Consider the following 25,597-nt stretch of genomic DNA (forward strand, 5'->3'; position numbering starts at 1 on the left):
GGTCCTGCCTTTCCCATCAGGTCTGATGCTCTCAAAGAGCAACAAGGAGCCTCCTCAGACCCAGGGGGTTTATGGTACTGCCTCTAAATCTGGAAAATGCCCACAAAGATTTCTGCTTTACCACAGAACAAGGACCCCCGGGGAGGGGCTTGAACTCCACATTCAAACATATCTGGAAGCTGGCCTGAGATGCTCAGCCTTATCCATAAAGCAAGGATGATAAAGTCACCCCAAAACATGATCAGAACCCCCATGAGGACAATGCAAGTGATATGGCCAGAATGCTCTCCCCTTAAAATGAGCAGACTCCATTTGACCTACAGGACAGCCCAGCTGCGCAGCACAGATTGCTGGGGTGCAGGGTGTCATTCTCCACTGTGGTCTCAGGGTGCCGGGAGCTGCTGTCACTACTGCTGGACAGCCTCATGTCCTAGAGGACTGTACCATAATTCAGTGGTCTGGGAAAAGGTCAGGACTCCAAACCTATTGCATGGTTGTTCCGGGTGCTCATGGCATTATTGCCATTGCACATCCCAATCCACAGGTCGAGACTACCACAGATGCTACCATTGCTTTTCCTACTGCTTTCCTGGTCTCACCTGTTGTCTCCTCTGGAAACCACAGTGATGGCTCTGGTCCATTTGCCCCTCTCCTCCAACTCCTGACAAAGGGGTGTTGGAGAAATAAAGTTCCATTTTAGTGCCGCTTAGCCCAAGATCTGCTGGTCTCTCAATTCCAGAATAAGAAGCTGGGCATGTTAGAGCATGCCTGTAATTCCACTGGGGTGTTTGAGGCAGGAGAATGGCTTTAAGCTGGCAGCCATCCAGAACTACATAGTGGGTTTAAGGCTTGCTGTGCAAGTATGAGACCTGAGTTTGGATCCCCAGCACTCTCATAAACAGACTGGTGTGGCCATATGTGCCCCTGTAACCTGAGTGATGGGGACTGGGGGAGGTTGTTAGAGATGTGGTGGGGACTGGAGAGTTAAGAGACAGGAGGATCACCAAGGCTTGCTGGCTGCCAACCCTGATGAAAAATGATGAGCTCCGAGTTCAGCAGGAGAGTGTGACTTAAGGGAACAAGGCAGCAAAGGGAAGGGGGGCACCTGATGCCTTCCTGTGTGTATTCACAGGCACTTGATGTCATCTGTGTGTGCACACATGAATACACACACACACACACACACACACACAGAGAGAGAGAGAGAGAGAGAGAGAGAGAGAGAGAGAGAGAGAGAGAGAGAGAGAGAGAGAGCGCTCTTGTCTCAGAAAAAAAAAAACAAAAAAACACCACCATCACCAACAGGTGCCAGACACTTCCCTCTCTCCAAGCCTCTCCTCCCACACCCCTGCCTGTCTGGGATGTCCTTCTCCTGCTGTAATAGGAGTCTCCCTCATGTCCTAACCATGACCAAGGAGCATTCTCATCTTATCATGTGCACCCTGCCCAGCCTCACTGATAACAGTCGGTCGTTAGGTCACTTTTCCATCTGCCTTCTCTACAAAACCTCTGAGTTCCTGAGGGAGTGTGTGTGTGTGTGTGTGTGTGTGTGTGTGTGTGTGTGTGTGTGTAAGCACCTGGGGCCAGAAATAGCCCAGCCACCTTGGTCCTCTGCTCTGTAGCATGACACTAGAAACAATCAAAGCTACCAAACAGTTGGTGCTTAATAAATGCTTTCTGGGTACAAGGCAGCAAGGGATAAAGGGAGGAAATGGATGGAAGATCCAAAGACCAGAAAAATGAAGCACATAGACAGATCTAAAGCAAAAGAATTAGTGTGAAGGGACCAGGACACAGGATGGTCCTCAAGGTTTCGGGGGACACTGACCCTGGTGACACTAACCCTGGTGATGCTGACCTGGTGTGTGTGGTATGTATATGTGGTGCATATGTACGTGGTATATATGTGTATATGGGCAGTATATATGTGGTATGTTTATGTGTGATATGTGTAGTATGTGTATGTATATTCTATGGGTGATGTGCTTGATGTATGTATGAGTGGAGTGTGTATGTGGTGTGTGTATATGTTTGTGTGTATATGGGTGCATGTATGGAATATATACATACTTGTACTTATCTGTGGATGTGCATATATACATATGCACATAGATGTGAAGGCCAGAGGTCTGCTCTATCGCTCTCCACCTTAATTTCTGAGCCAGCATCTCTACCTGAACCTGGAGCTGGCTGATTCTGATAGACTGTGCCAACAAGCCCCTGGGATCCTCTTGCCTCTGCCTCTCTAGCAACGGGGCTACTGGAGTATGCTACCCAGTCTGGCTTTACCGTGGGTGCCAGAGATCCTCAGGCTTGGGCAACAGGCACTTCACCGACTAAGCAGTTTTCAGGAGTCCCCATAATAGGATCGGAAATACTCTGCTAGACTAGTAAGCAAAAAGGCTGAGTTCATATTCTTCAAGCCTTAGAGATATCCTATCTGCTCAGGGTGCTGACAAAAAGTCATGGCAAGGGTGTCATTATGGCAATCACACAAACAATAAACATTTGAAAATATCCGAGTGTGCTTCAAAAGTTACCTGTCACCACAGAACCCAACTGCGTAGAGGGAGGTGCCATGTCAGAGCCAAAGCTGAACTCGCCTCTGCAGATTTATATAGACCACTGTGCTATTGCCGAAAGGGCCCATTAGAGCCACTGATGGCTTTCCTCTGTACATACACCAGACAACTGGAAAATAATGTCAGTCTCCTATTAGGAAAAAGGAATTCAATGGTGGTGGGGGTTTACTCCAACTGCAATGCTGACAGATGCTTCTCTGGGGTCCACGGGAGTCCAGACATTGTCCACAGTGGGGAAGGACAGGAGGTGGTCTGTGTGGGGTCAGACATGCTGTCTTGCAGAGCTTGAAGTGGGGCTGAGAGGGTGTGGCCTGTGGAGTCTGTCACCTTGTAAGGTGACAGGGAGCCAAAGAGATATGAGACACCTTAAAGGAGGAGCTCTCCTTTCACCAGACAGGCTGTTGTGTCTCCAGGTGGCATTTGTGACACGAGCCACCTGCTGGCACAGCAGGAGCTCCTTGGCACCTGCCTTGTGCATATGTCTCAGTGTGAGGTCATGGCCCAGGCTGGATGGCAAGGGTCCTGGTCTCACCCAGTTAACATCCCCAAGAAGACAAGGACAGTAACCACATGACAGAAATACAGAAGGGGGCTGGCGAGGTGGATTGTGGATAAAGTGCCTACTGTGTAAGTGAGCTCAAATCCCCAAAACTCATATAAAAGTTGGCCAGAAGAAAGGGACCTTAAAAATAACTTCATGAAGATGCTAGAGCCCTTTAAAGAGGAAATGAAAAATTCCCTTAAAGAAATTGAGGAAAAGACAAACAAAAAATTGGAAGAAATAAATAAATCCCTTAAAGAAAGTCAAGAAAACCATGAAAAAGCAATTAAACATGTGAAGGAAACAGTTCAAGACCTGAAAAGTAAAATAGAAACAATGAAGAAGACACAAACAGAGAGAATGCTGGAAATAGAAAAGTAAACAAACAGGAAACACAGATGCAAGCATAACAAACAGAATACAAGAGATGGAAGAGAGAATCTCTGGTGTAGATAATACAATAGAGGAAATAGATTCATCAGTCAAAGAAAATACCAAAGCCAAAAAAGTCATAACACAAAATGTCCAAGAAATCTGGGACACCATGAAAAGGCCAAATCTAAGAATAACAGGGATAGAAGAAGGAGAAGAATACCAACTCAAAGGCACAGAAAATATATTCAACAAAATGATAGAAGAAAACTTTCCCCACTTAAAGAAAGAAATACCTATGAAGAGACAAGAAGCCTATAGAACACCAGTCTAGATGCCCCCCAAAAGTCCTCTTGCCACATAATAATTAAACCACTAAACATAAAGAAAGAATATTAAGAGCAGCAAAGGAAAAAGGCCAAGTGACTTATAAAGGCAGACCCACCAGAATAACACCTGACTTCTCAATGGAGACTTTGAAAGCCAGAAGGTCCTAGACAGATGTAATGCAGACACTAAGAGACCGTGGATGCCAGCCTAGACTTAATATACCCAGCAAAACTTTCAATCACCATATACGGAGTCAAGAAGACATTCCAAGACAAAACCAGATTTAAACAATACCTATTCACAAATCCAGCCCTAAAGAAAGCACTAGAAGGAAAATTCCAACCTAAGGAAGTCAGATACACCCACGAAAACACAGGCAATAGATAACCCCACAGCAGTAAACCCCGAAGAAGAGAAATACATACACACTACCACCAAAAGATAACAGGAATGAACAATCACTGGTCATTAATATCCCTTAATATCAATGGACTTAATTCACCTATAAAAAGACACAGGCTAACAGAATGGACACAAAATCAGGACCCATCCTTCTGCTGCATATAAGAAACAAACCTCAACTTCAAAGACAGACACTACCTCAGAGTGGAAGGCTGGGAAAAGATTTTCCAATAAAATGGTCTTAAGAAGCAAGCTGGTGTAGCTATCCTAGTATCTAACAAAATAGACTTCAAACTAAAATCGGTCAAAAGAGATCAGGAAGGACATTACATATTCGTCACAGGAAAAATCCACCAAGATGAAGTTTCAATTCTGAACATTTATGCCTCAAATACAAGGGCACCCACATATGTAAAAGAAACACTACTTAAAATTACACATAAAACCCCATACATTAATAGTGGGAGACTTCAACACACTACTCTCATCACTGGACAGATCTGTCAGATAGAAACTTAACAGAGAAATAAAGGACCTAACAGATGTTATGATTCAAATGGACTTAACAGATATCTACAGGACATTCCACCCTAACAAAAAAGAATATACCTTCTTCTTAGTACCCCATGGAACCTTCTCTAAAATTGACCACATACTCGTTCACAAAGCAAATCTCAACAGGTACAAAAAGATTGGAATAACCTCCTGTATTCCACAAACCACGATGGCTTAAAGTTAGATTTCAACAACAACAGAAATTACAGAAAGCCTACAATCTCATGGAAACTGAATAATGCTCAACTGAATCACCAATTGGTCAAGGAACAAATAAAGAAAGAAATTAAAGATTTCCTAGAATTCTTTTAAAAAAATCTCTTTGAGCATTAGCTGTGCAGAGTATCATTAAAGTGATTTTTTATTAGAATTCAATAAAAATGAATGTACTACATACCCAAACTTATGGGATACTATGAAAGCAGTGATAAGAGGAAAATTCATAGCACTAAATGCCCACATAAAGAAGTTGGAGAAATCTCACACTAGTGACTTAACAGCACATCTAAAAGCTCTAGAATAAAAAGAAGCAAACTCACCCAGGAGGAATATACACCAGGAAATAATCAAATTGAGAGCTGAAATCAATAAAATAGAAACAAAGAGAACAATACAAAGAATCAATGAAACAAAGAGTTGGTTCTTTGAGAAAATCAACAAGATAGACAAGCCCTTATCCAAATTAACCAAAAGGCAGAGAGAGAGCATCCAAATTAAGAAAATCGGAAATGAAAAGGGAGACATAACAACAGACAACGAGGAAATCCAGAGAATCATCAGGTCATACTTCAAAAACCTGTACTCCACAGAATTGGAAAATACAAAAGAAATGAACAATTTTCTGGATAGATACCACATATCAAAGTTAAATCAAGACCAGATAAACAATTTAAATAGACTAATAATGTCTAAGGAAATAGAAACAGTCATTAAAAGTCTCCCAACCAAAAAAAGTCCATGACCAAATGGTTTCAAAGAAGAGTTAATACCAATACTCTTCAAATTGTTCCACACAATAGAAACAGAAGGAAGGTTATCAAACTCCTTTTATGAGGCTACAGTTACTCTGATTACCAAGCCACACAAAGATGCAACAAAAAGAATGAGAATTATAGACCAATCTCCCTCATGAACATTGATGCAAAAATACTCAATAAAATATTGGCAAACCAACTCCAAGAACACATCAAAAAAATTATCCACCATGACCAAGTAGGCTTCATCCCAGAGATGCAAGGATGGTTTAACATATGAAAATCTGTCAATGTAATACACCATATAAACAATCTGAAAGAAAAAAACCCACATGATCATTTCATTAGATGCTGAAAAGGCCTTTGACAAAATCCAACACCCCTTCACAATAAAGGTCTTGGAGAGAACAAGAATACAAGGAACATACCTAAACATAATAAAGGCAATTTACAGCAAGCCAACAGCCACCATCGAAGTAAATGGAGAGAAACTCAAAGTGATTCCACTAAAATCAGGAACAAGACAAGGCTGTCCACTTTCCCCATATTTATTCAATATAGTACTTGAAGTTCTAGCTAGAGCAATAAGACAACAGAGGGAGATCAAGGGAATACAAATTGGAAAGGAAGAAGTCAGACTTTCACTATTTGCAGATGATATGATAGTATACATAAGTGACCCCAAAAATTCTAATAGGGAACTCCTATAGCTGACAAACACCTTCAGTAATATGGCAGGATACAAGATTAACTCAAAAAATCAGTAGCCCTCCTATATACAAATGATAAATGGGCTGAAAAAGAAATCAGAGAAACATCACCCTTTACAATAGCCACGAATCATATAAAATACCTTGGGGTAACTCTAACTAAGCAAGTGAAAGACCTGTATGATAAGAACTTTGAGTCCTTGAAGAAAGAAATTGAAGAAGATATCAGAAAATAGGAAGATCTCCCATGCTCATGGATAGGTAGGATTAACATAGTAAAAATGGCAATCTTACCAAAAGCAATCTACAAATTCAATGTAATCCCCATCAAAATCCCAACACAATTCTTCATAGACCTGGAAAGAAACAACTCAACTTCATTTGGAAAAACAGAAAACCCAGGATAGCTAAAAGAATCCTGTACAACAAAGCCACCTCTGGAGGCATCATCATCCCTGACATCAAGTTCTACTATAGAGCCATAGTAATACAAATAGCTTGGTATTGGCAGAAAAACTGACATGTGACCCAATGGAATTGCATTGAAGATCCTGACATTAACCCACACACCTATGAACACCTGAGTTTTGACAAAGAAGCAAAAAGTGTACAATGGAAAAAAGAAAGCATCTTCAACAAATGGTGCTGGCATAACTGGACGTCAACATGTAGAAGATTGCAAATAGATCCATATCTATCGCCATGCACAAAACTCAAGTCCAAGTGGATCAAAGACCTCAATATAAAACCAGTTACACTGAATCTGATAGAAGAGAAAGTAGGAAGTAGTCTTGAACATATTGGCATAGAAGACCACTTCCTAAATTAACACCAGTAGTACAGATACTGAGAGCAACAATTAACAAATGGGACCTCATGAAATTGAGAAGCTTCTGTAAGGCAAAGGACACAGCAAATAAGACAAAACAACAGCCTACAGAATTGGGAATAGATTTTCACCAACCCCAACATCTGACAGAGGGCTGATCTCCAAAATATATAAAGAACTCAAGAACTAGACATCAAAATAATGAAGAATCCAATTTAAAAAAATGGGCTACAAAGCTAAACAGAGAATTCTCAAAGGAAGAATTTCAAATGGCTGAAAGACATAGGAATGCTCAGCATCCTTAGTCATCAGGGAAATGCAAATCAAAACAACTCTGAGATACCATCTTACACCTGTCAGAATGGCTAAGATGAAAAGCACTGCAGACAGCATATGTTGGAGAGGATGTGCAGCAAGCAGAACACTCCTCCACTGTTGGTGGGAATGCAAACTTGTATAGTCACTTTGGAAATCAGTGTGCTGGTTTCTCAGAAAATTTGGAATCAATCTATTTCAAGACCCAGTGATACCACTCTTGGGTGCATACCCAAGGAATGCTCAATCATACCGCAGGGACACATGTTCAACTATGTTCATTCATAGCAGAATTATTCATAACAGCCAGAACTTGGAAACAACCTAGATGCCCCTCAACTGAAGAATGGATTAAGAAAATGTGGTACATAGACACAATCGAATACTACTCAGCAGAGAAAAACAATGACACCATGAAATTTGCAGGCAAATGGATAGAACTAGAAAATATCATCTGGAGTGAGATAACCCAGACTCAGAAGGACAAACATGGTATGTACCCACTCATAAGTGGATACTAGAAGTAAAGCAAAGGATAATCAGGCAACAACCCACAACTCCAGAGAAGCCAGCTAACAAGGAAGACCCAAAGAAGGATGCATGGATCGCCCTGGGAAGGGGAAATAGATGAGATCTCCATGAGTGAACTGGGGGTGAGGAGTGGACAATGGAGGGTAGGGGATAGGGGATGAGAACATAAGGGAATGGGATGGTCAATTTGGAACAGGGATAGAGTGGGAAAGCAATGAGAGAAATAACATGGGGATAGAGAAAAACCTAGTACTAGGGAAGTTGCCAGGAATCCCCAAGGATAACCCCAGCTTGGACTACTAGAAATAGTGGCGAGGGTGCCTGAACTGAATTGGCTTGCCCCACTGATCAGATCGGTGAATAACCTGTCATCACAGAGCTTTTCTCCAGTGACTGATGGAGGCAGATGCAGAGATCCACAGCCAAACACCAGGCAGAGCTCCAGGAGTCCAGTCAGAGAGAGAGAGAGAGGAGGGATTCTATGAACAAGTACATCAGGATCATGATGGGGAAACATGCAGAGACAACCAAACCAAACTAGTGGGAACTCATGAAAGTTGGATCAATGGCTGTGGAGCCTGCATGGGACTGGACTAGGCCCTCTGCATGGTGAGATAATTGTGTAGCTTGATTTTCTTGAGGACCCCTGTCGGTAGAATCAGAATCCATCCCTGGTGCATGAGAGGGCTTTTTGGAGCCCACTACCTGTGATGGGACCCCTTGTACCGCCTTGAGGCAGGGGGAAGGGCTTGGACTTGCCTCTACTGGATGTGCCTCTCCATGGAAGGCCTTGTCTTCTTGGGGGGGGGAGTAGGGGTGGTTTGTAGGGGGGAGGCTGGGGGTGGGAGGAGGGAAGAGGGGGATCTCTGATTAGTGTGTAAAATGAATAAAAAGTTTTCTTAATGAAAAAAAAAGTTGGCCATGGTAGCATGTACCTGTAATCTCTGTGCTACAATGAGGAGACAGGATAGTGAGACAAGCAAATCCCCAGAGGCTCTGAGGCCTGCTACACTGATAAAACAGTGGAGAGCAGGAGACCAGTCTCAGACAAGATGGAAGGCCAGGACCGAAACCTGAGGCTGTCCTCCACACACATGACACGCCTGCCTACACACACACACACACACACACACACACACACACACACTCCACAAAGATCAGAAGAAGTGCAGGACATTTATGTGCACATGGAGCTATGAGAAGTGCTTGGCAACCTGGGGTGGTCTATTTCCCAAAGCAGTGACTTTCTAGGACAGCAAGCAGGAACAAGTGGACCTGTCTGCCAAGATGCCCCACCCCCAGGGCCAGGTAAAGCCTGGGGGCCTGGTGCGCAGCTTGGCTAGCTCCCTGCCATTCTTGGGTTTAACTTTTACCAGGCAAAGGAGCCCACACTCCAGCTCCATTTGAATCCATCACTGGTATCGTCTTGTCTCTCAGTGGATGTTTGTGTAATTACCCCTGCAGGAACAAAGACAGTCTAAGATCCTCATGCCCCTCCTGTGACAGTAAGACTTTTGAGACAATGCACCCTAAGGAATTGGCATGTCCCCAGGATTCTCACACTGGGAGAAGGAAAAGTCAGCCTCTGGTGCCAGCCAGAGGGGGAGTTTGTCTCCCCGAAAGAGGTTTCACACAGTTCTGACAACTGGTTAGATGTCCTTGCTGGGGAGACTGGAACCGAGGCAGTGATGGCTCAGTGATGTGTGGGCCCACACTTAGCCACAACTGTGCAGCTACGCACAACTCTGCAGTCTATTTAAACCCAAACTCCACATCAGCACTATAAAGATGGATTTGGGGGTCCCTAGACCTCTTTACTTTTTCTTCTTCCCACTGTGGCCACATTGAATACATCTCCTTTCTCTAGAGAGATGTTTCTTTAATCATCATGTTGTGGATGGGTGGCAGAGCCTAGCTTGTTCGGGTGTCCAGGATCCAGGCTCTGACCCGATCAACTCGAGTAATGTCCTAGCTCCAGAACTGCCAGCTCCAGAACTGGGGGACTTCTCCTGGACTGTGGTTCCTGTATGCAATGGGAATGTGGCCACCTTTGGTTCTCTGTGCACTGAGGATAGCATGGGAACCTGTGCCTCCAGAGTCCCTCTGAGCTCCTGTGAGTGACTGGCTTCCCCCAGGCCCAGAGCTGCCATACCTACCCTAGGCTGGAGTTCACTTTGGTGGCCTGTGTGTTTCCATGGCTTAGCCTTGCACTAGCTCCCTGGCCTCCCCCTAGGAATGAAGTCTTTCTTCCATAGCCTTCCACTTATTAAGTACATACTGTGCACTAGCTCCAGGCTAAAGCTTTAAATGTGTCCTCAGTCTCCTAGTTTTGTGAGCGAGGAACTGAGGCTAGGAGAGGTTTCTTTGTTCATCCTAGCACAGCCTGCTTCCCAGACTCTGGTCCTTACTCTTGCCAACCAGCTTGCTCTGATGGACAACCATTTGCTTGAAGGTCCATGCAGCCCTAAAGTACCTACCCTGGCCCTCCCCACAGCCATACACATGCAAGCAGGCTCAGCTGGTCCCATCCAGCAGACAGTAGGCCCAGTTAAGAAGGGCAAAAGGCCAATGGCAAGTTTGGGGTATTTCATTTCAAGGACTCCCAAAGCCTGGAAGCTCCCTGGCTGCCTAGTGTACTGTTTTTAAACTTCCACCAATCTGAAAGAGAAAAACAAGCCCCCAAACAGATATGCTGGGCAGGGGAGGCAGTTCTGTCAACAAAGTGCTTCTTGGGAATTCATGAGGACCTGATTCTGGATCCACAGAACCCATACTCAAAGCTAGATGTCACAGCACACATCAGCAACTCCAGAGGGGGGGAGGGGAGGCAGACCCTGGAGTGTGCTGGCCAGCCAGTCCAGCCAGGTGGCTCGAAAAATGAGGCGAAGTGATTGAAGGAAATATCTGAAGTCTACTTCTGCCCCCATGTGACACACACACACACACACACACACACACACACACACACACACACAGAGAGAGAGAGAGAGAGAGAGAGAGAGAGAGAGAGAGAGAGAGAGAGAGAGAACAAGTAAGCAAGCAAACAGAAATGCCCATTGACTTAGAAGGGATTAGACACTATAAATCCAACCCACAGAGAAAGTAACGGACATGGAGAATGCTCTGAATGCATCTACCTACAGAGCATCACAGCTTAGCCTGGCCCTCATCAACCATTCTCAGAATACTTACACTGGCATACACTTGGCCAATGCCACCTAATGCAAAGTCTATTTTATAGGGAAATGTTGACTGACTCACATATACACTCACTCAGTCATGATGGAACACAGAACTACAAGCAATATCTACAACAGGCTGGCAACATGGTGCACTGTAGAGCATTGTTTTTGTAGTGGAGTGGAGCTGAGAGTTGAACATTATGAGTTGAACTATAGCAGGCTGGCACTGTCTATACATACGCAGGGAATCATCTTTATATTGGGACTGTCTGTATGTACATGGGAGCCATGGTAATCTCACGGTGACCCTTGCTAAGAGGCCTTGGCATCTGTTCCTTCCATGAGTCTCTTTCCCCTTTGATGAATGCTGGGAATGTTACTGTCATGTCTCTGGTGCTCTGAGTCCTGGGTCTGGAACCTAGATAGCACTTAGCTAGTGTGGCTAGAAGCAGGAGTGGATACAGAGTCCAGCATAGAGGGCAGAGGGTGTACCTAGGCTGGGACTCTCAGCCACACATTCGCCTTCAGTCCCCTGGCTGCGTAGGCAGAAGGCAGAAGGGAATGCCATGCCTAGGAACAGAAGATTCTAATAGGAGACAGACATGCTCAGCTGTTGACCAGGCTTACCCTGGAATTCACCCTTAGTACGGATGTATTGCAAGAGGCTTCAGATAAAATGGCTTGTTAGGTAAATGGAAACCCCCACACACCCTGGGATATGTCCTTGTGGTTACATGTGGCAGCGCACAGAAAAACGCCACCTGTGGCCTTCCATCCATCAGCCTCCATTCAATGTAGTCCCTGGAACCTGCTGAGCACACCTGAAAGATGCATAGTATTTCCTTGTGCCCTGGAGTCTCCCAGGCATGAGTCACTTCAACGAGGATGGCTAATGACACTCTAGGTAACCTGGGGGTCTGTGTGTGTCACCTCTGGGGCCATTGGGGCCACACGTTATCTCCATCTCCAGTGTTCCTTAGTTACCAGGAGACCAGCGTAGAACAGATTCGTGTTTTATTTTATTAGCCCATAACACTCTCTAAAACAGCTCCTTTTTAAGAAAATGGCTACTATTATGCACAAATAAGCACTTAGTGGGTTTCCCCCACCCCCTCTCTGCTTTCCATTTTCAGAATGGAAACAGTTTTATCTGTACCCAAAGTGTTACTGAGAGTGTCTTCATTACCGAAAATCCTGCCCCGAGCAGCCTTTGCTGGAGTCGGGCAGCAATTCTGGCTATTAGAGCGCAGCGAATGGCCATGTGCAGCAGGGCTGAGGGAGGGAAGGAAGTCAGCGAGGGGTGGGGAGCGGGTGGCCAAGGACAACAGGTACCACTGCCAACTGTACTGAAAACGTGGGAAGAGCTGTTCGGCTCCATCTGCAGCCAGAGGTTACTAATTAAGCAAAGCATTACCGAGCCAGAAATACCCACAAATGCTGCCGCTTTTTTTTTAAACCCATATCTGAGCATCAACAACACTACAAGGACCTTACAAGAGGCTTTTTCAACAGCAAGCATCTTTTATCCCATAATTCACTGGAGATAACTGAAGTCAAAAACCTCGCTTGTGGGGCGGGGGAGACAGCTACAGGTAAGGGGCTTCCTGGGAAAGTGAGAAGACCTGAGTCTAATCCCCAGAACATACATAAAAGAAAGCAGGACATGGAGGCACATGAGTGTAGTCCCAGCACTGGGGACATGGAGGACCCTAAGGTGGATCCCTAAGGCTCCCTGGCCAGCCAGCCTACTCTAATTAGCAAGCTCCAGGTTCAGTGAGAGAACCAATCTCAAAAAAAAAGAAAAAAAAAAAAGAAAAAAAAAGTGGAGAGCGGTAGAGAAAGACAGCTGATGTTGATTCTGTTCTTGTGCACATATGTATGCACTCACCTGTGCACACATGAACATGTTCACATGCACGCACACATACAAACAAAAAAACAACAGCCATAAAACCCTTGGTTTGCAGGTTTAAAAAAGCGGTCAGAACGTAAGCGAAACTTAATTGCAAAGATGCACTGAGAAGTGGGAGGCATGGAAGGGACTCGAGGCTGGACTGCACACACTGGCCTAGAGGATGCTCCAGTCTCCAGTCCTGGATGCTGCTCGGGGGAGTCTGGACATTCAGCTCCATGACATTCCCTTCTTGAGATGTCCAGAGCCCCAGATGCTTTGGCTTTCTCCTCCCTCCATGCTCCTCTAGCAGCCTAGGAAAACTTTCTCTCTCTCTCTCTCTCTCTCTCTCTCTCTCTCTCTCTCTCTCTCTCTCTCTCTCTCTCTCTCTCTGCACGAGAATGTGTGAGTATGTATGTATATGTGAGTTCATGTATGTGAAATGCATGTGTTTGCCTTCCATGTGTGTGCACAGGTAAATATGCACATGTGTGCATGTATAGGTGAAGGCCAGTGGTCAACCTGGCTGCTGTTCCTTGAGAGTTGTCCACCTTGGTTTTTGAGATAGAACTCATCAAGTAAGCTAGGCTTGCAGCCAGCAAACCCCAGGGCTCCAGCACTGAGATTACAAGTCTGCAACTTCACATCCAGCTTTAAATAAACAAACAAACATGCATCCAGGGGGATGGAACTCAGGTCCTCATACTCATAAGGCAAGCACTTTACAGACCAAGCCCTCTCCCCGAGTCCCGGCAAACCTTTCTAAACTTACACCCGTTTTCACACTGTGGAGTCCTTCTCTTTAGGTTGACAGCCACCTACTAAATGACCGCAAGGTCATCTCAGGAGCAGCTGTGCTTGGAAGGGTGATCATGAACAGCCTTCTTCAGCCAAACATAGCCTGCTGCCATCAAGACCTATTCCCACCCCTTGGTGAGCTTGTCCCAGCAAGAGTGGTCTGCGTAATAAATGAGTGGCTTTTCTTCCAATGGGCAGAATTGCTGTGTGTGGAGGCCAGCGGTGGGCAAGGTGACGCTCTGTGTTCTGCAGGCTCAGCAGGTGCCACTGTGATCAACCCACACCATCTCCCAACATACTCCTGTCAGCCCATGGCCCATGCAGAGAAGAAGTACAGCAGCAAGCCTGTCTCATTCTTAGCTCCAGGGCTTGTCTTCATCTTCCACTGCTGTGGGATGTCTTTCTGTACACTGTGAACATGTGTTGCTCTGATTGGTTGATAAATAAAGCTACATTGGCCTATGGTAGGGCAGGATAAGGTTAGGTGGTACATTCAAACTAAAGATGAGATGAAGAAGGATGGAGTGGGGAGAGGTGCCAGCCCACTACCCAAGGAGCAACAAGATGCCAGCAGAGTGGTAATGCCATGGCCACGTGGCCATATATACATGAATAGAAATGGGTTAAGTTAAGAGTTAGCTAGGAAGAAGCCTGACCCAAAGGCCATACAGTTTGTAAATAATATAATCCTCTGTGTGTTTACTTGGGATCAAGAGGCTGTGGGATGCAGGTAGGAGAGATTCATCTCAACTGTGGGGCCAGGCAGGACTGGAGAAACTTCCAGCTACACTCCACCTTCCAGTCTTTCTGTGATGCTTAGTGCTTCCTCACAGTGTGACTCTAGGCCAGTGATCTAACTCTGGGTCTTCCTTGTAAAGATGGGATACTAGGACAGCCTGGGTAGGGTGCTGAACTGTAACCCTAAGACCTTCACTGCCATAATATACCCTCCTGTGTTCTGCAGGGGGCGAGGCATCCTACAGGCTAGGTCTCCTCTGAGAACCCCATCTATCCCTCATGTAACCATCCTGCGGCAAAAATGAAGATTTCTAAAGAGGGGTGTTGGGAAATGGCTTAGTGGATAAAGGCCTTGCTGTGCAAGCATGGGGATCCATAGCACCCATGTAAAAGAAGCCGGGTGTTATCAGTGTGTACCTGCGGCCTCAGTGCTGGGGAGGTGGAAACAGGCAGAACTCTGGCGATCACTAGCTAGTCATTCTAGCTGAAATGGCATGTTCTAGGTTCAGTGAGAGACTCTGCCTCTGAAAACACAGTGAAGTGACTGAGGAAGAGATCCCAATGTCAACCTCCGGCCCTGCATGTGCCCACATGGGGCATGTACAGATGTATACAACACACATACACACACACACTCACACACACACACACACAGAGAGAGAGAGAGAGAGAGAGAGAGAGAGAGAGAGAGAGAGAGAGAGAGAAATTCTAAGAGATACCTGTGCCCCTTCCTTTGTCTATCTGACTATTAAAACAATGGTTTCTGTTGTGGAATAATCTTTCTGTACACTGTGAAGACGTGTCACTCTGATTGGTTTAATAAAAAGCTGAATGGCCAATAGCTAGGCAGGATTTCCAGGTACAGAAGGAATTGGGAAAAAGAAGGTGGAGACACCAGGAGAGAAGAAACAGGATGGGCACTACGGAGATAAGATAATAAAGCCGCCGGGCGGTGGTGGCGCACGCCTTTAATCCCAGCACTCGGGAGGCAGAGCCAGGCGGATCTCTGTGAGTTCGAGGCCAGCCTGGTCTCCAAAGCGAGTTCCAGGAAAGGCGCAAAGCTACACAGAGAAACCCTGTCTCGAAAAAAACCAAAAAAAAAAAAAAAAAAAAAAAAAAAAAAAAAAAAAAAGATAATAAAGCCACTGGGAGTTGGTGGTGCACGCCTTTAATCCCAGCACTCGGGAGGCAGAGCCAGGTGGATCTCTGTGAGTTTGAGGCCAGCCTGGTCTACAGAGAGAGATCCAGGACAGGCACCAAAACTACACAGAAAAAAAAAGAAAGAAAGAAAATAAAGCCATGAGGCAGAAAGTAAATGAATAGAAATGGGTTACTTTAAGTTATAAGATCCAGTCAGAAACAAGCCTAAGTTATCGGCTGAGCTTTCATAATTAATAATAAGTCTCTGTGTCATTACCAGGGAGCCAATGGTCCCAATGGTCCTGAGGAAAGAGTTCGACCACAGGCTTCCAAGAAGTTGGACTTTTCCCCAGGAGTCTTATGCTGGGAGAAGGAAAAGGCAGAAGCCCAGGCTAGCCAGAGGGGGAGCTTGTCTCCTAGAAGGAGGTTTCACACAGTCTAACAACTATTCAGATCTCCTTGTGGGAGAGACTGGGGCCCTGACAATGTGGATGGTGAGGCCTCCCTGGACCAGGATTGCTTAGCTATACAGACCTCTTGCCCTCTTTTACAATCTAAACTCCGTGTCAGATGAACGGGGGAGCACCGGATCTCTTTATTCCCAACATGGCCACATGGACTCTCCCACCCCCTCCTGCCTTTCTCTCTCCATTGTGTCTTGTCTCTTTTATTGAGAAAGGGTGCAAACCTAACTTATTAAGGCTGCCCAGGCCTAGACAGTGACCCTTACAACTCCAGTAATGCTCAGGTGGCCTGAGCTGTGCCGTAGGCCCCTCCATTGCCTTTAGAGGAGCTGAAGTCACCTCCCACTCTTTCCTGGGAAGGTCTCCAGAAGCTTGCCTTGTGATGGTCCTGGCAGTGAAAACAAAGCCTTCTAGAACATTCCACTCCCAATCTCCTTTGGAAAGGCTGTGAGAGGAGCCTCTCTAGTGAGACCCCCCACACACACATCTCTTACTCCCCAGCACCATGCCGGTAGAGCCCATCTCGATGCTTCAAGGGAAATGCTGTAGCTTTCATGTGGCACAAAAATCCAGCTGGGGAGACACACCACAGCTGTGTGCACATCCTGCCCTCTGGCAGCCACTTGGGGTCTCAAACACCAAGGATGAGACTTGCAGTGGCTTCCTCTAACTTCTCCTCTTGACCTCAGTGTACTGGAAAGATCCAGAAGGTGCATCAAGAAACTGGTCCCCTGGGGAAGGGAACTAAGCTTCTATTTATAGATGACTGTTAGCTGGCCGAGAACATAAACGCAGATAGCTCAGGGGCCTGGCCTGAGGGGGAAAGAACTGCTTTCCATTCTGAGGCTTCAACTTTTAGACTCCAAGTTAACTGAAGTATTGTGGAAGGAACATGAATGACTAATGGGTATTTCAATGACCCGATAAACCAAAGCCACAGAGGAGCTGGGGCAGGATATAACAGTCACCCTGTTACAGTCACTCAACTGGGGAAACCAGCAGTGTGGCTACTCTAGGTGAGGGTAGCTCTTAGCAAGCAAGGGATGGAAGAAGGTCCAGGGAGGTGAACCACAGGGCCTTTGAACAGCAGAAATAAGCAAAAGGGTCCAGTCTGGCCCCCTCGCATTCTGCAAGCAAAACCAAGGTGAGAGAAGAAAAAAGGCCTTAGGCTGCTGGAAAGGGGGAACTAATGCAGCATCCATTATAAACATGGGAATCCATGTTTAAATCCATACCTCTTCCTCCCCAGGCCTGTACTGTGTGCTGGGGGGAGAGAAAGAAAGGGAGAAATGCATCTCCCCAAACTTAATCCCATGCATGCACCACTTTTGGTTTGGAAGGTCTAGAACCTGTAGGATGACATCCCTTTCAAAGAGGTCATCAAAGACCATTGTAAAGCACAGATATTTACATCATGATTCCTAACAGTAGCAAAATTAGCTTTGAAGTAGGAATCAAATAATTTTATGGTTGGGGTCACTCCAACATAAGGAACTGTATTAAAGGGTCAGAGCATTAGGAAGGTTGAGAACCACTGATCTAGAGAAAGAGAATATCAAATGATGATTAAAAAGCATTGGGCAGAGATGTGAAAATGCTACCACCAACCCACCAGGTAGGAAAAACAAACCAATATGGAAAAGCAAGCAAACAAACAAAAAACAAAAGCCCAGAGCCAGAAGTCACAGAAAGGCACACAGGGATGAGTTAGAGCTGGGTGGTAGTGCAACTGTAATCTCAATACTGGAGAGGCTGAGGCAGGAAGGTCATGAGTTCAAGGCTAGCCTGGGCTCACACAGAACCTTCTGCTGTGGGATGACCCTTATGCACACTGTGAATATGTATTGCTCTCATTGGTTGATAATAAAGCTGTTTTGGCCTATGGCAAGGCAGGATAAAATTAGGCAGAACAATCAAACTGAGGACTCAGAGGAAGAGGGGAGGAGTCGAGGGAGGTGTGATCTAGCTGCCTAAAAAGCAAGATGCCAGAAGATCGGTAAAGCCATGGCCATGTAGCAATACATAGATTAATAGAAATGGGTGGATTTAAATGTAAGAGCTAGTTAGTAATAAGCCTGAGCCATCGGCCAACCATTCTGTAATTAATATAAGCTTTTGTGTGTTTATTTGGGACCTGGCAGTTGGGACAAAGGTTCTTCCTCCATTTACAACCTTCTTTCAAAGCAACAACATGACCAAAACCTAAAACAAAAATAAAACCAAGAGAATCAATTGGGGACAAGGCTCAGTAGGTAAAGTTCTTGCTTTGTAAGCTTGGGGACCAGAGTTTGACCTCCAGAACCCATGTAAGAAGTCAAATGTGATGTGCATGCTTGTAATCCCAGCAGTAGGAAGGCAGAGAAAGGAGAATCCCTGGGACTTGATGGCCAATCAGCCAAAATTAATCCAGGCCAGTGAGAGATCCTGTCTCCAAACAAATAAACAAACCACGATGGATAATATCCTAAAAAATGATACCCAAATTTAACCTCAGGCTGCCCTACAAATGTGCATGAACACACACACACACACACACACACACACACACACACACACACACAGAATAAATTGTAACATCACGGACAGAATATGTCACTATTACAATCTATTTTAAAAGGCAGAGATGAAGAAATAATAGAGCTGTATAAAATGCAAATATCTGCCACCAAGATTGAAAACTTATGAAGAGACAAAAAGGCCAATGAGATACAGGTCAACAGAGAATTAATTTACTGGAAGCTATATCTGAGGACATTATTTAGATAGGAGCACAGAGAGATAAAGAGAAGAAAAATAGGAAATAGATGCTAAGAGACCAGGAGGATAAAGAGAGAAGCAATTTCTTATATCCACTAAGCGTTCCAGCAAGAGACATGGACAGTGGAGAGGCTGCATTCAAACAGATCATGACAAAGAATTTTCCAGAACAAATTAATTTTTAGATCTAGAGCGTGTAATACATCCCAACTTCAAAAACAGTCTGGGGCTAGAGGAGATAACGTTGATGGGCAAAGTGCATGCTATGCAAATGTGAGGACCAGAGCTTGGATCCCAGCACTCACATAAAAGCCTGATAGGCATGGGGGCCCAGCTACAATCCCAGCACTCAGGAGACAGAAACAGGGGATCCTTGGGGCAAGCTAGCTATCTTAGTCTAGTTGGATCTGTGAGCTCTGGAATAGTGAGAGACCCTGCCTCAATAAAGAAAGTGGAGAACAACCCAAAAAGGTATCTGATGTCAACCTCTGGCTTCCACACTCACTAGTGCAACCACACAAATGCATTCCTACTATACATACACATGAAAAAATAAACAAAAGATCCTTCTGTAGCAGGCTTTTTTAGATTGCCAACCAGCTCCCGAATCAAGACATGGAGACTTATTATCAGTTATGAAAGCTTGGCCTTATCTTATGCTTGTCTCACTAACTCATAACTTAATTTAACCCATTTCTCTTCATCTACATTTATCCTCAGGGCTTTTTTACCTTTCTTTCATTCTGTATGTCCTACTTTCCTGCTCTCTGTCTGTCTGTCTGTCTGTCTGTCGTCTCCCTCTCTATCTCCCTTGTTCTTTTTCTTCTCTCCCCCATTCTTTCCTCCTACTTATTCTCTCTGTCCACCAGCTCTGCCTATCCCTCTACTGCCCAGCTATTGGCTGTTCAGCTTTTCCTTAAACCAATCAGGTGCCTTAGGCAGGCAAGGCAATGCATCTTTACATCGTTAAACAAATGCAGCATAAAAAAATGTAACACACGTGTACATAGTTAAAGTAATATTTGGCAACATCCTTCTAGACCTGACATACAGTAAAGCTCCAGAACACAAGAGATCATAAAATACTAGATTACTGGAAAAGTAAGATGGGGTAGGAAGCGAGCTTCAACATCAACAACAGGAGTGAGGAGAACCTGGGCTGTTATCTTCAGACCTGCAGTTCTTGCATTTACAACGCTAAATTACCATTCAGAGGATGGCACTAAAGAAAAGATACTTCTAGATTACTCAGATGCACCATGGGAGAAGTTAACATTCACAGTGTTGCAACCCAGAGAACAACTAACAGATGTAATCGAACAAATAGGAAATTAAACTTGGGAAGAAATGACAAGTAAGAAAGTGGCAGATGCACCGCAAAATCTAAGCAAGTACCAACCCAGGGCCAGAGTCAGTGAGTGTCACCATCTTCAGTTGGAAAACACCAGGTGGGACTGAAGTATTGGGAATATGGTAGGCATGGCTTGACTAGTACCAGACCTGAAGTTACAGACCTGTGAATCCAACTACTAAGGAGGCAGAGACAGGATCACAAGTTCAAGAGCAAGCTGGAAAACTTACTAAAATTTGTACCAAAATAGAAAGTGAAGAGGCCCAGGAATGTAGTTCAGTGGTAGAGTACCTGCCTAGACACCCTCATTGAGGGTCTTGGATAACAGCTCAGTAGTGAAATGCTTGTTTAGTCTATGCATGACCCTAGATTCCATCCTCAGTAACACATATACACAGAGAATAAGAAAAGGTAAAAGAAGTGGGGGTGGGGGTGTGGATGGAGAGAGATCATATTTAAAAAAAACAAACAAACAGTTTCCATCCTAATGCTAATTAATTCAGGCAGAAAATCACCCTCCACTTATTTACTGAGCAGTGTTTCTCACAAACCTGGAGCTTGATGATTCTGTTGGTCCAGCTAACCAGCCTGTCCTGGTGACCCCCACCTTTGCCTCCTGAGGGCTGGAATTACAGGTGGGCCAGCATACCTACCACCCACCCATGCTGTGGGTGCTGGGGATGTGAACTCTGGTCCTCACACTTGTGCACCTGTCCTTACCCTGAGCCATCTCCCCAATCCAGTGCATCTTAATTTTAAAGGCAGGGGAAGTAGCTATATAGAGATGAAAGCTGCTTGAACCATGTCAATCAAATGAAGAAAGTTGGCTCTCCAATAATGAGCATATTATCACTTTAAACCAAACAGGACACTGAGGGAACTGCCCAATAATCTGACCAAAAGTAAAGACTCTAGAAGATTCACAAAGAGTTCTGACACACCTGAATTGAGAAGCACTGCAGGACAGGCTTATCTGATAATCTGCAAAACGGTCAAAGTCACAAAAATTCATCCCATGGCTGAAGGAGATTGGCGGAGCAGAAAATCTGAGTGCGTTTCATGTCCTGGGGTCAGCACTGTCACTCTGAGGAGATCCTGGAACAACTTTCAGAACCAGAAGTGGCCTTTGTGTGAGCCTGGGCTGTGATGGGGGGTGGTTTGGGAGTGCAAGGTGGGTGAGGGCAGGACTCTGTGTAGGATTCTTGCATTCTCTTTGTACCTTCTAATGTGTTTCCAACATGAAACAAAAGACAGCAGCTAAAAATGATCGGCATATATTAATCATCTATAATAATCTGTCTATGTAATGTATTTTAATCATATCCATCCTCCATTGCCTTCTCTTGGCCCCTCCCACTCCATTGACCCCCTTCCTCTTCTCAGTGGTTACACTACTGAAGGAAACAATCCTTCCTTCCTTCCCTCCTTCCCTTCCTCAGTAGCTATTAATTACCTATAGATCCGCTAGGATGGGTGGGGCCTCATAAACCCCTCACTCTTCCATGATGGAAGGTTGAAGGGCCCAATCTTGTGTAGGTATTGTGTAGGCAATCACAGATGCTGGAAGTTCATGAGGCAAAGGTCATGTCATTGCTAGGAAGACAGCCTTCACTGTAGAGACTCATAACTGGGCACAGTGTAGGTAACAATTTAAGAGATGGCTTTGGGCTGATTGTTTGGTAGCCCCAGAGAAGCAGACCTAGGAGCCATGGGCCAAGGACTTGGTCTATTGTAGGTAACAGGCCCCAGAGCTTCCTTGCTGGGGCACCCAGAGTGATGAAGACAGATGAAAAGTCTAACCACTGATCTTGAAAGCCAAGCCCAACCTGTAGCCAGGAAAAGCTAAGTTCACTTATGAACATGGGTTAGATATGTAAAAGAACATCAGGGCCAGTGAGACAGCTCAGCATATAAAGGGCTTGCAGCCAAGCCTGAGGATCTGGGTTCCAACACTGGGACCCACAGGATAGAAGGAGAACTGGCTCCAGCAAGCTATCCTTTGACCTTCACATGTGAGCTGTGGCATGTGTACATCTATCTTCCCCAATCAGTATATAAAACACAAAAAATAATAATAAGGGGAAAATATCCTAGCAAACCAGGGTTGGAAGACAACAGTCTTCACATAGAAAAGACCAACAATAAACAAGTGAGACACCTTCCATAAATGTCACACTTGATAATAAAACCTTAAAGAATCTCTTTAAAGTTAGAAATAAAGAAAGATGGTCTCCTATCACTGACTCAGTTCTTGATAAAGGGGCTGAGCTCCCAGCAAGACTGCAAGAGTAAATAAAACAAAGAATCCAGGTGTGGTGTAGTAGGCCTGCAGCCCTAGCTATGTGGAAGGTAAAGGCAGGAGGATCAAGAGTTCAAGGCTAGCCTAGGCTATAGGATAAGTTCAAATCCAGGTGAGCAGCTCCATGAGACCCTATCTCAGAATGTAAATAATAAAAAGGGCTGGGTCTGTAGCTCAGTGGCAGAGTGACAGGGAGGGGCTGGGGCATGGCTCAATGAGAGAGCGCCAGCCTACCATGCACAGTTTCTTGGGTAGTTAAGCAGTAAATGCTTCAAAAAAAATGAATAAAGAAAGATGGATGAATGGAGAGAAGGAAGGGAGGAAGGAAGAAGAGAAAGAGGGAAGCAGGGAAGGAGGTAAGGAAGGAAGGGAGGGAGGGAGGGAGGGAGGGAGGAAGGAAGGAAAGAAAGAAAAGCTCATAAATACATTCAAGTGCATATGGAAATAGAAGTGGGGGCAGAAAGTTGGGTGGAGCTCCTTCAGAACACACAAATTGGGAAAGCCTTATTATCTATGCAGAAGTATGCCAGAGAAGACTCAGACGTTGGACTTAATTGGAAGTTACTTCATTCTATATATGTGATTCTGATGAGCATGCCATGTGTAGACCCATAGAGAAGATATCTGGCAGCTTCTGGGAAGGATTAACATTCAGCCACTGTTTGACCCAGCTGTTGTGGGACAGTTGTACACTGTGTGAAGGTGTATTTGCTGTGATTGGTGTAATAGAAAGCTGAATGGCCAATAGCTAGGCAGGAGGTATAGGTGGGACTTCTGGGCAGAGAGCAAACTCTAGAAAGAAAAAAGGTGGCGTTGCCAGACAAATGTGGAGGAAGCAGGATGGACAGTACGGAGATGAGGTAACAAGCCTCATGGATGAAAATATATGGGTTAAATTAAGTTATAAGAACTAGTTAGGAACAAGCCTAAGCTAAGGCAACAAGGCTAAACATATTAAAGAGCAAGAACATTGGCTCCAAAGTCACCACAGGGGTACTTAGAAGTGGAAAAGGGTCACTGAGATGAGACCAAAGCATAAAAAGAGACCAAGCCTGAAGAAGACCCACTTGCTGACTTTGAAGATGGGAAGGAACTATGAGACACCCAACAAGGTGACCTCTAGCAGCTAGAATAGCCCTGCTGACAGGTAGCTTCCCACACACTAAACCTCAGGCTCCCAACATGGAACTGATTTCTACCTACTCATTAATGATCACAGAACCCAGCTCCTCTTCAGAGTGTCTGGAGGGGGCACTGTGCTATGGGCAACATGGTTTAGTCATAAAACTCACACTAGACTTGGGTCCTAAAGGTCTCTAATAGCATGTTTCTGTTGTGTAAAGCACTCAGTGTTTGGCAATCTGTTGATGGCAGTGATAGAAAACACATGCCCAACATGGAGGGCTGGCTAAATAATCCACAGCAGGGCTCGCTGCAGGAAGGATGGAGGGAGCCACCAGGAAATGGACAGATGTGCAGTAACCACTTCATCGTGAGAGAAGAGAATGCAAAAGTCCACATTCCACCCAAGAATGGTAATACAAATATGGAGATTTGTTTCTGTTGTCAAAGAGAAGGGTAGAGATCTGGGAAGACAGTTCATTCAGTAAAGTGTCTGTCTACCATGCAACCTGAGTTTGATCCACAGAGCCCAAGTTAAACAAAACAAAACAAAAAACCTGGGCATGGCTGACACTCACTTGTAATCCAAGTGGTTGGGAGTTAGAGACAAGAGGATCCCTGGAGCTGGCTGGTCACCCAGACTAGAATGCTCAGTGAGCCCCAAGTCCTTAAGAGACTTTGTTTCCAAAGCCAGGCAAACAGTACCTGAGGAACAAGAGCTGAGGTTGACCTCTGGCCTCTATAAGAATGTGCACATGTGTACATTGCACACATATGTGCAACTGCACACACATGAACACATACCTACAAAGGGTAGACCAAAATTCAAGTAGGCATGATTACCCATGAGGTGTAGTAACAGGCGGGAGAACCTAGACTTCCCAACATATCATTTTTCTATAGCTTTGACTCTGTAATAATGTAAATGGTTACAAATGAAAATAAACTTAAAAAGCCCTAGCCATTTCTCTCAGGTGAAATGATCTTTACAGAAACTAACTGCTAATAAGCAAGGCAAAAGAACACAACACCTAAAATGAATGTGTCTGGTTATCTACAAGTTTGTGATGAAAGCAGGTAAGCAAAGAATGCTGTTGAGTGATTTTTTTTTTAAGCTCAGCATCTTGACTGTGAATGCAGGAGAGAATTAAACCTAAGGATAAACACTTACATTGCATTAGTAGTCTTTTTGATTACTCTGTTGGAATCACAGGTTTATACTCAGTATAATAGTCAGGTAAAGAAAATAAGAACATTGGGGTTTCTTAAAAAATGCATTTTAGTATAAGGCAAATTTAGAATAAGATATGAATTTAAGGATAACGGTATTTTATTTGAATTGAGAATATCACTATGACCATATGGTGTTAAAAATACATCTTTCCTGGGGCTGAAAGATGGCTCAGTGGTTAAGAGCACTAGCTGCTCTTCCTGAAGACACAGGTTCAATTTCCAGGATATACAATGCTGGCTCACAACCAGTTCTAGTGGATCTGACACCCTCTTCTGGCCTCCATGAATACCAGGCACACATATGGTACATAAATGTGCATATAGGCAAAACACTTATGAATGTGAAAGTAAATCTAACAAAAATGTTTAATGTATTTCCTCTCCTGACCAGAAAGTTCTGGAAGCAATGATGAGATGGTAGCAATGAGCTCGCTCAGCTTTTGATGCTTAGATTTTGATTTTTAAATGTTATTTGACACTA

The 25,597-nt window shown here is 44.7% G+C and overlaps 1 protein-coding gene across 1 annotated transcript in view; it reads right to left on the reverse strand.

Moving 5' to 3' along the window:
- Positions 1-25,597, reverse strand: part of Sdk1 (sidekick cell adhesion molecule 1) — a 281,083-nt gene that overhangs the window by 138,935 nt on the left and 116,551 nt on the right. The gene's annotated exons all lie outside the window — the stretch shown is intronic.

The sequence above is a fragment of the Peromyscus eremicus genome, chromosome 23, assembly GCF_949786415.1.
Source record: "Peromyscus eremicus chromosome 23, PerEre_H2_v1, whole genome shotgun sequence".
Lineage (NCBI taxonomy): Eukaryota > Metazoa > Chordata > Mammalia > Rodentia > Cricetidae > Peromyscus > Peromyscus eremicus.